The sequence below is a fragment of the Ixodes scapularis genome, unplaced genomic scaffold, assembly GCF_016920785.2.
Source record: "Ixodes scapularis isolate PalLabHiFi unplaced genomic scaffold, ASM1692078v2 PGA_scaffold6__148_contigs__length_123643588, whole genome shotgun sequence".
NCBI classification, from domain to species: domain Eukaryota; kingdom Metazoa; phylum Arthropoda; class Arachnida; order Ixodida; family Ixodidae; genus Ixodes; species Ixodes scapularis.
The window spans coordinates 34,142,596-34,153,098 of NW_024609881.1; the positions used below are offsets into that span (position 1 = coordinate 34,142,596).

The window sequence follows — 10,503 nt, forward strand, 5'->3', positions numbered from 1 at the left end:
CAGGCAGGACACAAAAAGGCAAACACAGGTACTGACTTAAAGGTGCACTAAAGATGTTTCTCAGATTGTTTGTTCTTGGTGATAACTCATTCGACAGGCTCTAAGCATCCTAAATATTCAAAAAATTATGCTCGTTCCATTTCTATTTTCCTTCTAAAAGATAAAAATAAAAGAACATACTTAAGTCTTGCCATAGGACGAGCAGGTGAACTATCTTTGAAAAAGTGCCCTACTGAAAAAAAACCATATGAATTTTCCATACGGGTCTTCATATAGCGTTATGGGATACTGGTCATACGGTTGGTACGGGTCATATGGTTCGTAGGTTTCATATGGTTCATACGGTTGGTACGGGTCATATGGTTCGTACGGGTCATATGGTTCATACGGTTGGTACGGGTCATATGGTTGATACGGGTTGGTACGGTTTGTATGGACCATACGGTTTGTATGGTCCATACGGTTTGTATGGCCTATGGTTGTTATGGATGATATTGTTCATGCAGTTTAAATCGTTGATATGATCTATAGGCCAACGCACTATTTACCAACAAGCTTTCACGAGGTGTGAACAAATTCAGTTTCTACACGAGGTGCTAGCACTGCGTGTGCACAAGAACGACATTCACGTGACGTAAAGCGTCTGCACATACGCCCTAACAGTAGCAGCGCCACCGTAGCAACGTGACGTCAGAGCCGCGTATTGGTGTATATCGATCGTATTAACCACATGGTTCACTCATCAGTGAAACATGAAGTTCAGCAGGGAAACACTTTCCTTTTAAAGCCTATGCAAGATAGCAGAAAGTGCATGCACAGAGAAATGCTCGAACTTCGAGAAATTGTGAACATGCATTCCACCCGCAGGCTCGTTTATTTGTCCTCCAGTCTCAGGCTTTGAAGTAGCTCGTGCATGCTAATGAGGCAATTCTTTAAAGTGAGCTGCATCTGCTTTCCCAGTTGGTCACAGGCTGACGCACCTCCGACGGGCATCTGAAAGTAATGTAAACAAAACCGACAGTCACATTACATGTTCTCGTAAAATAGTTTGTACAATATCTATCTAGTCAGTAAACCCTTTTCAAAAGTCTATCAAGCAACAATGGCTGTCAGTACTGCTTGCTCACGAAGTGCGTGACTGGATCTGAGTTCTCGCTGAACGCTGACGCAGGGCTCGCTTTCAGTATATGCTCAGAGTATGAGAAAAGCAATGGCGGACAGGCGTTCGCACTGACGTTGGAAAAGGGTCTATTGACTTAAATTTTATGACTGACCTAATATTTAAAATCATCTACCTTCTGCAACTTTCACATTTTGAAAACAATCACAAACATTTATCAAGGCAATACATCACCGCATGACGGAAAATACATAACATACAACTTTCGTCAACTTACATAGCATACAACTTTCGTCACCACGGGACGTCTCTGCATTCTCCCGGGACGCAGACCTCCCACGTGGTCACACCCCGGTCCAAGCATCCCTCTCGTCCCGTTTCCCCGAAGAACGCAGGAACAGGCAGCTGTCCCGATCATACGCCGAGACCCAAACTTCTCCACTTGTCTCCATCGTTCGTTAGCACCCGGTCCGAAGGCCGAGGAAGCGGGCCTCTGTTTCTCAGCGGGGTGTCAGGGGGGTCAGCTCCCGCTGTGCCGGGTGGCCCGCTCGGCGTCGCTAAGAAGCTGCACCCCACCCACGCCGCGTCGGTCAGCATGTTCGGCGGCGCCAGAATGCCGAGCCCGAGACTCTGGTCAGTCGATGGGAGGTCGATGGCGCTGCCAGGAAGCCGAACCTGCTCTCTGGGTGGCCGATCGTAACAGAATGCATCCACCAGGTGCACAATGAAAGTCGTTTATTTAGCCTTAAAATTAGTTTTCTTGTGCTTTTCAACGGAAGACTGGTGATTTTGAGGTTAGGGCGCAACATGCAACACATTAAAGCTAGAAAATGAGCGCTGAAATTTCGTTTCCCTACACCTTTAATGGAAGTGTAGCCACATAATCTTAGTATAGTATAAATAATAAATTATTCTATGCATGGACAGGAACGTTTAGTTAAGTAAGTCATCCCTGCAGTCCATTAAGCACAAAATTTTAGTTTAGACTAGACAAATGTAAGCCAGAAACACTCAAATCCTGGAATTCATAAGGAAATAACTTTATTTGTGCTTACTGCAGACTTAATTTTCACGGGCTCCATATTTCGCAATTAAGGTCGAAGCTGAAGTTTTGAAATAATTCGCGGGTTCTAATTTTCGCGATGCAGTGGGATCTCCATATAGATTCCAATGTGTTTACACTTTACCGGAATTGTTTACGTGACCTACTTTTTCAGCAATTGTAGCCGATTCGCAAAAACGATTCGACAGCAATCTCAACCAAGCGATTCGACAGCGACCTCAACCATGGGGTTGCTGTCACGTGCCTTGCTTCGACGCTCTTATTGGGTCGGGAAGGCCGCAGCCTCCACAGCTCGTCAAGTTATCGTGAAACACAGAGTATAGTTGCTGCACTCGGAGTAAGGGTAAAGGATCGCAAACTCAACATGCCCAGCACCTGGAAGAAGGCATAGGACATACACCTCGAGGTTAAAGGGATACTGAACTGAAATTGTGAACTCGCAAAACAAGGCTGGACAGATAGGCGGGACGTTGCAAAACCCAAGAACATCACTCATACAGCGATATCTCTAACGGATCGCCATATTTTTAGAAAAGAAGTGCCCGGCCGAGGAGGCCGACGAGACAAGGCACGTCACGATTCTCATTCCGTCTCCTCCTCGCTACGTCCCGTGTCAAGCTGGTGAACCGAAGCGAGGAGGAGAGAAGCGAGGCCGCTTCCCCTCATTCTCAAATTCTCCCGGAGGACAGTGATGTCAAAGACCTCGCTTGATCGTGCCCTTCTTTTCCAAAAGTGCAGCGATCTGTTTGAGACATCGATGTACGAGTAATGTTTTGGAGTTCGTAGAGTCCTGTTCAACGCCTCTAGAGCCTTATTTCGCGAAATTCAAATTTCGGTTCAGTATTTCTTTAACAAGCCACACGCCAGATAAGGTACTCCATCTGTGTTTAATGGTTCCAGAAATCTATCGATACCCTTGCACCAGCGGAGTTGAATCGTTCATTATGAAAAGCAAACCAACAAAACTGCATGATGTTTGGCAAAAATAGGTTACAGCCTGTGCTTTTGATTTGGAACTTCAGAAAGATGAGCTCAATTCTCTGGAAATTAGAAACTATGTATATTCTGAAAGAATTACTGCTCTGCATATCAAGGTTGTCTCGTTAAAATAAAAAAATAAATACCAGAAAAAAGTACTAACCTGATATGCACCTATGAAGTCTTGTTTTGGCTAGCAGTGACCGGCCCTGGTTAGCAATGACTCCATGTCCCCAGGATTGAAATGATGGTTAAGTAACGTCCACCCCTTATGCACTTTTTGGTACAACTGGAAGAGACAAAGCATCTTGTTAAAAATTACCAATCCTTTTCACGAGCGAATTTTGCAGTTCATGATTCCTGAAAGTCATTTCCCACAATAGTGTTAAATTAGAACAATGAGAGCAAAGTTGTTTCAGTAAAGGGCCCCTGAAAAGAAAAAAAAATGTCTTTCTTAAACAGACTTGTTGGGACACACGTGTCAAATAATTAATTTTACGTGAAAAAAAAATTGGTCAGAGCAATATTGACGGCGCGAGACACAATTTAGTCGGTAGTCACCTCCTTTCCACCTGTTTCCTCCGGGCACTTTGAGCGAGTAGAGGAGAGGGAGATCAGCTTCGCCTTCGTGTTGAGGTGGCGAGAGCGAATGACCATTCCGGGACGTCATGGACTTTGCGCGCAGAATTTAAAATAAATCTCTTGCCGTCAATATTGCTCTAAAAATTAATTATTTTCGCATAAAATTTATTTTTTGGCACGAGTGTCCTTATCAGACTGTTGAAAAAACTTTTTTTTTTTCCAGGGGCCCTTTAAGAGGTGTTTGCCTGATATGCATCAGTGGAATCAGGTATTGACTAGCAATTACTTATTGCCCCCGTGACTGAAGTGCTGTTTCAATAAAGTGCCGTTCACACTCTTGTGACCGAGTAAGACCGAGAGAGACCAGACCGGTTTTTAAGCCTTTTGCGAGTTCTTAGGACGGGATGCGCCAGAACGCAGCTGGTCCTAAGAGATTGCAAGTGGCTTGAAAACCGGTCTCGTCTCTCATGGTCGTACTCGGTTGCAAGAGTGTGAACGGGCCTTAATGCTTCCTGCACAAAAAATTCAAATGTAAGAACACAAGCCCCAAAATGTTTGTGCCATTCTCCTCCCCCTACTTTTCTGTGCATTTTTTTTTATCCCTTGGCAAATCCTAAAGAATTCAAAATGCTTATCCTACATCCTTCCGTTAGACTGAGTGGGTAACCCGGAGAATTCATTGTTTGTGAGAACACTTTTCCATTCACCCCATGCTGTTCTTGAAAGCAGAAACTCCTCTCTCTTAACCACAGTCATTAAGCACTTTTCATAGACCATGCACACAAGGTTGGCAATGCCAGCACAAGCTCATGTCTTCACTTTGAGCATGGATTAAGCATATATAACTAAATCTGAGACACCGGAAGAAGGAAAAAGGAGGACACAAAAAAGAGGACGACACATAATGTCTCGAACACAGCTGCAGGTTAATTCTAAAACCACACCATTTTATAGGGGTAAACCGCAGTCAATGCCAAGAACCCTCACACTAAGTCACACCCCCAGATTGTCAGCAAGGGGGAAAAAAGAACTGCCCTCAACGTTCCCACACTGGCCAAAGTCAACCCACCGACTAAGAAGTAAAAAAAAAATGCAGCTGTGGTTGAGACGTGTTGTGTTTGATGTTCTCTTTTTCGCGTCCTTCTTCCGGTGTCTCAGGTTAAGTTATGTATGCAATTCACCACCCTTGCCCGTACTTTTACTCTTCTCTCAATTAAGCATACGCCTGCATTTCGTAATATCTGATCTATGGAAAGTCTCTGATCCACCAAGCCTTTTCCATTATGAGCAGGCATTATTTATAAAAACCTCCTTTCATTACATTGTTTTAGAGAACAATTGTTCTTTCTTAATTAGGATCAACTGATCATATTAGGATAATTGCCAAATAATGGCAAATTCACATGATACATCGAATTGCAATTTTCATCCGTGCACCATTTGTCAAGTTACCATCATGTAGGCTATTCCTGAGATTTGTCCCTCGTCCGCGGACACTCACACTGAAAGGGCAGAGTGCCTTCTTAATCGCAGATTTTTGGCAAGTGAGTTACTCGAAAAGCGTTTTTATGGTAGAGTAGCAACAGCTCACGAATATTTTTGTTTGCAAATCAGTCAAACAAAGAGAGTGGATCATTGCTTTGTCGCGCCACTCTTAAATCTCCACGCGTGAAAGAAGCTGCAAGAACTTTGCCCAGCTGACACGCCACAGGTCCTGGTACTCCTCCGGGTTGGTGTCAAAAAGCTTGTCAAAACTCGCCTAGCATGCTGCAATCTTTCCTGCAGATCCACCCAGTTTTCCATCCAGCAAGACCTTTCTTATGGCTTGTGCTGAAGAGTGGTGCACAAGCGAGCAGTGTGTAAAGGTATTTCCAAATGCCTCTCCGCGACCCCAGGACTTCATCGCTATGATGCTGAAGCCTCCTGAAGCAGGATCATACTTGTGTCATGTCGTTAGTAAAGTAAGTGACACTTCGCTCTAAGCCTGCCACTATGTTTTAGCCCACTTGGTATGTAACAGCGGCACACAACGATTCCTTTTCATGATAGCACCGTGATCCTAGTCGCAAACATCACTTCTGCTCTTGGAAAACAGTGCCACACTGCGATGTAGGCGTTTTGCAAAATTGCAAGGCTGCGAATAGGTATAGTATGTCCTCGCTGTCGCCTGCTCGTCTCCTTAGTGTGGATGCGCTTGGGGGACTAACGTTCCATGGACGTCTTGTCACTTGATAAACCCATCCGCGGATTAGCACGTCGTGTAAATCAGCCATAGATGGACTGCGGAGTCTGCAATCACTTACATTTTTCTTGCGTTGCCTGCACGTCATGAAAATGTGTTTCGTATCCAATTAGATATTCTCGAAGAAACAAGGAAACTGCATAATGATGTCGCACAATATTCACCTTAACCACTTTAACCGGTTTTTGTTTTACAGTTTTTCATCCTAAATTTTTTTTACCCTTTTCTAAAGCTTGTGCGGCTTGGGCCGCACGTGACTCCACAATCGGTCGCCATCCTTAAAAACGTGTACAATAAAATATGCGTGCTGCCATCTCTCAGCAGCACCGCAAACTATGCTCGGAGCGGGCCTGGGACGTCCAAAACAGCCAAGGGGCAAGGTAGAATGCGTGGACGTGCTACATTCGTCCTAAATGCCTAGGGAACGGCTCTAGGTGGAAGAGCTAGGCTTGCTTAAAACAGTTAAAGGACACATGCAAAGAAAGCAAAATTTTTTTTTAAACAGCCGGAGTAGGAAAAGGAAGTCATAAAACAAATTTACAACGAAAAAGAAAATTTTTAGAGCTATATTTACGGCGCTAAACGAATTTGTAGTTGGCGCCCGCGGCCACCGCGGAGAAGTGGCCCTTATTTATCACGTGATTGGCCGCTATTTGTCACATGGTACCGTAAAATACCGAGCAAGCGCCCACTCAAACTTTAGAGATAATCGTGAAAAAATCGGGGATGGGCCCTTCTTCGCTCATCAATTTTACATATAAATGTACTTTGTGTATTTTCTCAGATCCTACAAATTTGGGAATGGGCGCTTAGTGTGGTGTGGGCGGATGCACAGTATTCTACAATACTTGCACTCTTTCGGATGCTTCGTATGGTCTCGAAAAGTTACTTATTCATCTTAGTTTGAAGTGCAACAAAAAACAAAGATTAATAAGTTACTTTTAGAGCCCAAAGGAAGCTCCTGAAAAAGCGCAAGCAGACGTGATAAACCTGTGCACCGGTAAGATGACGGAGGCGGCACCCCAGAGCACACAAACTTGCACGACGACGGCGGCGCCGCCGTGGAGAAATGCATTGGAGCGGCAGTGCACAGTGCTCAGCATGCGGCGGCAGCGGGTCTCCGCGGCTTCGGCGACACAGCGCGGCGGTGCACAGGTCTAACACGTGACCAGCGACGGCTCTCACGGGCGCCAACTACATATTCGTTTTGCGCCATAAATATAGCTCTAAAAATTGTATTTTTTCGTTGTAAATTTGTTCTAAAGCAATCTTTTTTCATCAAGGCTGTTTTAAAAAAAAAACAATGTTTTTTTTCCTTTGCATGTGTTTTTTAAGGGTTTAAGGAGCTGCAGTACCTTCCATGTCATTGAATCTTATGTAGTAGTATATGATTCTAAGTCACAAGACTAGGTTACAGAAAGTAACAAGAAAAAGGAAGACAGGACGTCATATTGTTTCATATTCTAATTTTTTCATCAGTCCCGTATTAAAAGGTTTTCATAATAAAACTTGCACTTGTATTTTATCTACACTTCTCTTTCTCACAACGTCCTGTCTACCAAATGGACCAGCGAAGTAAACTCCCCCCCCCCCACACATACACACAATGCACAATTGAAATTTCTGGACACAATATTCCATGAATGTATTGGGCATCTGAACCAAGCTGAAGAAAAATTTTTGGTCTTAGGAAATAAAGGGTTACAAAACTGAAAAACATGGCAGTAGCATACTTCTCACTTTAGCACGTGTAGAAGAACCATTCATTTCTATTAGAAAGGTAGAAAAGCCAAAGGCTCAGGTTACTCACCGACAGCAACTACCAGGAAAGCAGGGGGGCATGATTGTGGAGGCAGCTGGTCTCCAATGCTTGTGCCTTTCTGAAAATTGAAAGTAAGACTTTTAAAGCAAAATGACCCCAACTATTGCCACAAAACATTCTTTCATTCCATTTCTCGTATCAAAAAAGTTGGTATGAGGAACTTTGCCGGGCTGACACGGTGCAGATTCTGGTATTCATCTGCGTCAAAAAGCTCCTGTCAAATCGTGTCTAGAACGACGGAAGCGCTTTGCATCTCCAATGAACCGTTCAGCCAGCAAGACCTTTCTTGTAGGGGTGTGACAAACCAGCCGACGTTCGAGTTTGACCAGGTTCGACTTTTTCCAACTTCTTGCGAAAAGTTAGAAAAATGTTCGACTGCTGTTCGCACGCGCGACATGCTGGCCAGTTGGCTTCGGATTGGATGGTGATGGCTAAGGGATGAATTAAGGGCAGCACCCTATTGGTTATTCCAGTTAATACAGTACAAAAAAGTAAGTTATTAACTTGTTCAGTAGTTAGAGTTAGTTTCTTTTATTTGCAACTGTTTATAACATTAAAATAACCTTTTGAGTGAAACACAATTTTTGTAGACCTAGACATGCTTGTATCATGGTCTTGCCACGCTGTCCACAAAGTCGAACAAGTCAAATCTGGTTAAAAGTTTCGAAGGTTTGTCGAAACGGTTTGACACAGTCGAACCCCAAATGCTCGACCTAAAAATCCGGTTTGCCAAAAGTTCGCGGCACCCCTACTTTCTTGTGGCTGTGGTGTATTGAAGGCGCAAGCACGGAGTGAGTGAAGGCGTCTCCAAATGCCCCGTGGCGAGCCCAGGACTTCGTCGCTTCTACACCAAAGTCTCCTCGAGTAGGACAACGCTTGTGTTTTTATCATGACTTTGTTTAGTAAAGCTAATGGTGCTTCGCACTAAGCCTATCATTGTGTTAAGTCTCCCTCTGCACGTAACAGTGGCGCAGAGTTCTTTTTTAAAAGTAGAAAATGTTGATTTCGATTTGTGACAACTGTGTCACAGTGTGATCGCACAATGTTAGAGTTTCTCAGCAGTGTGGGGCCGCGAACATGTTTGGTACGTCCTGCCTCTCGTTTGTCAGTGTGCTCCTTTGTGTGGATCAGTTCGTCGTATGAATCAGCCATCAATGAAGAGTGCTGTTCATTTTGAACTTGATATAAATTAACTGAGCAGCACCATTTTGTAGGATGGCTAACCCGCCTAAAACCCCCTGATGTGTTTGTGTTAGTTTTGGAACTGGTGTGTAAGTGCCAGTGCACGAGGCCCATGCAGCACTTGTAAGCAAATGGCAATATAGCCCTGAAAGGCAAGGTACTTAGAAGTGAATTCTTTGCAGCTCGGCATAAAGCTATCTCGCCTCTGCCTCCTTCATAAAGTCGACTATCATTGCCCCGACCTCAAGAACTCTTTGTTATCACCTACGGAATGAACATCATCTTGTATTTCCAGTTCCACAAACGCATTCAATCAGTCTTTCCTTTCTCAAGCCATCTGCGACTGGAACAGCCTACCATCCACCATCGTAATCCCAGAAGTATTTCTAGCAAGCTTACGGATTCATTTTTCTTCTTAAAAGTATTTTATTGCCACTGTGTATGATTAATGAGCTTCCTTTTCTTGTTTGTCTTTATTTGTATAACAATGGCACGTAAGTGCCAGTGCACGAGTTGCACACTGCACGAATCCTGACCATGCCCTTAAGGTGAAAATAAATTAAATGAAATGATTGGCAACACAGCACTCACTCGTGGCACGTCTCTCTCGCATTCGCACAATAAAGGCTGAAACGCATGTAAGCGGTTTAGCAAGCAACGAGACGAGCAACTGAGACTTGTCACTGTAGCTCGGTTTTTGGATTTCTAGAAAATGTCGCCCAATTACTTGACTGCTTGCTCCCGTCGCTTTCAAGCGATTACCTTGTCGCGAGACTGACTGAGTGATAGCAAAATGGTTGCCATTGCTTGTCTCTTCGCTCGCTCAATCGCTTACACGTAATTTATACTTTTTGGCTGTTGGTGCTTGCAAAATGTAAAGCGTGAATTTTATCAAAGGCTTTGTTCTCGCTGACTCTCAGACTGCTGCGAAAACTTTGGGTTCCAGTGAAATAAGACCACGTGATTTCTTACTTTGCTTATGAACTGAGGAGGAAAGCTGGGGAGGCAGTAGCTTGAAAATCAGCTCATGGTCTCCTCAAGTTGTTTGGAACACCTTTTTTTCTGTTTTCTTTGGCACTACCCTACTGAAAAAAAACATTTGAAATTCAAACGGGTGGCAAACTGGTCGCCCGTTTGAATCAAACCTGTCGATCCGTTTGGATCAAACGTGATTATGGGATACGGGTACCCGTTTGGAAACGGTACCCGTTCGAAACGGTACCCGTTTGATACAGGTGCCCGTTTGATACGGGTGCCGTATGGTACGAGTACCCGTTCGACATGGCACGTGACCACACGTTTGAACGTGCACTTCGAAATGGCAAATTATGCGCTAGCCCTAAATGGGTATCGTCTGGGAGGTTGGTTATCTTAAACATATTTAATACGTCCCGAAACTCATAAACGTATTTATAACATGGAGAAAACACGTAGAACAAATGCACTCGCGTAGGTGCTTGTAAGTGGACAGGAAAACCGACACAAAAGATTGTTTTCAATTCTCCTCGAAGTTT

General features: G+C 44.1%; 1 long non-coding RNA gene across 1 annotated transcript; it reads right to left on the minus strand.

Moving 5' to 3' along the window:
- Positions 1-1,742: 1,742 nt before the first annotated feature.
- Positions 1,743-7,855, minus strand: LOC120840066. Its single transcript, XR_005715460.2, has 3 exons — positions 7,796-7,855; positions 3,325-3,450; positions 1,743-1,802 (listed from the first exon to the last, which is right to left on the minus strand). It is a non-coding gene; the product is annotated as an uncharacterized LOC120840066 (long non-coding RNA).
- Between the last annotated feature and the right edge of the window lie 2,648 nt (positions 7,856-10,503).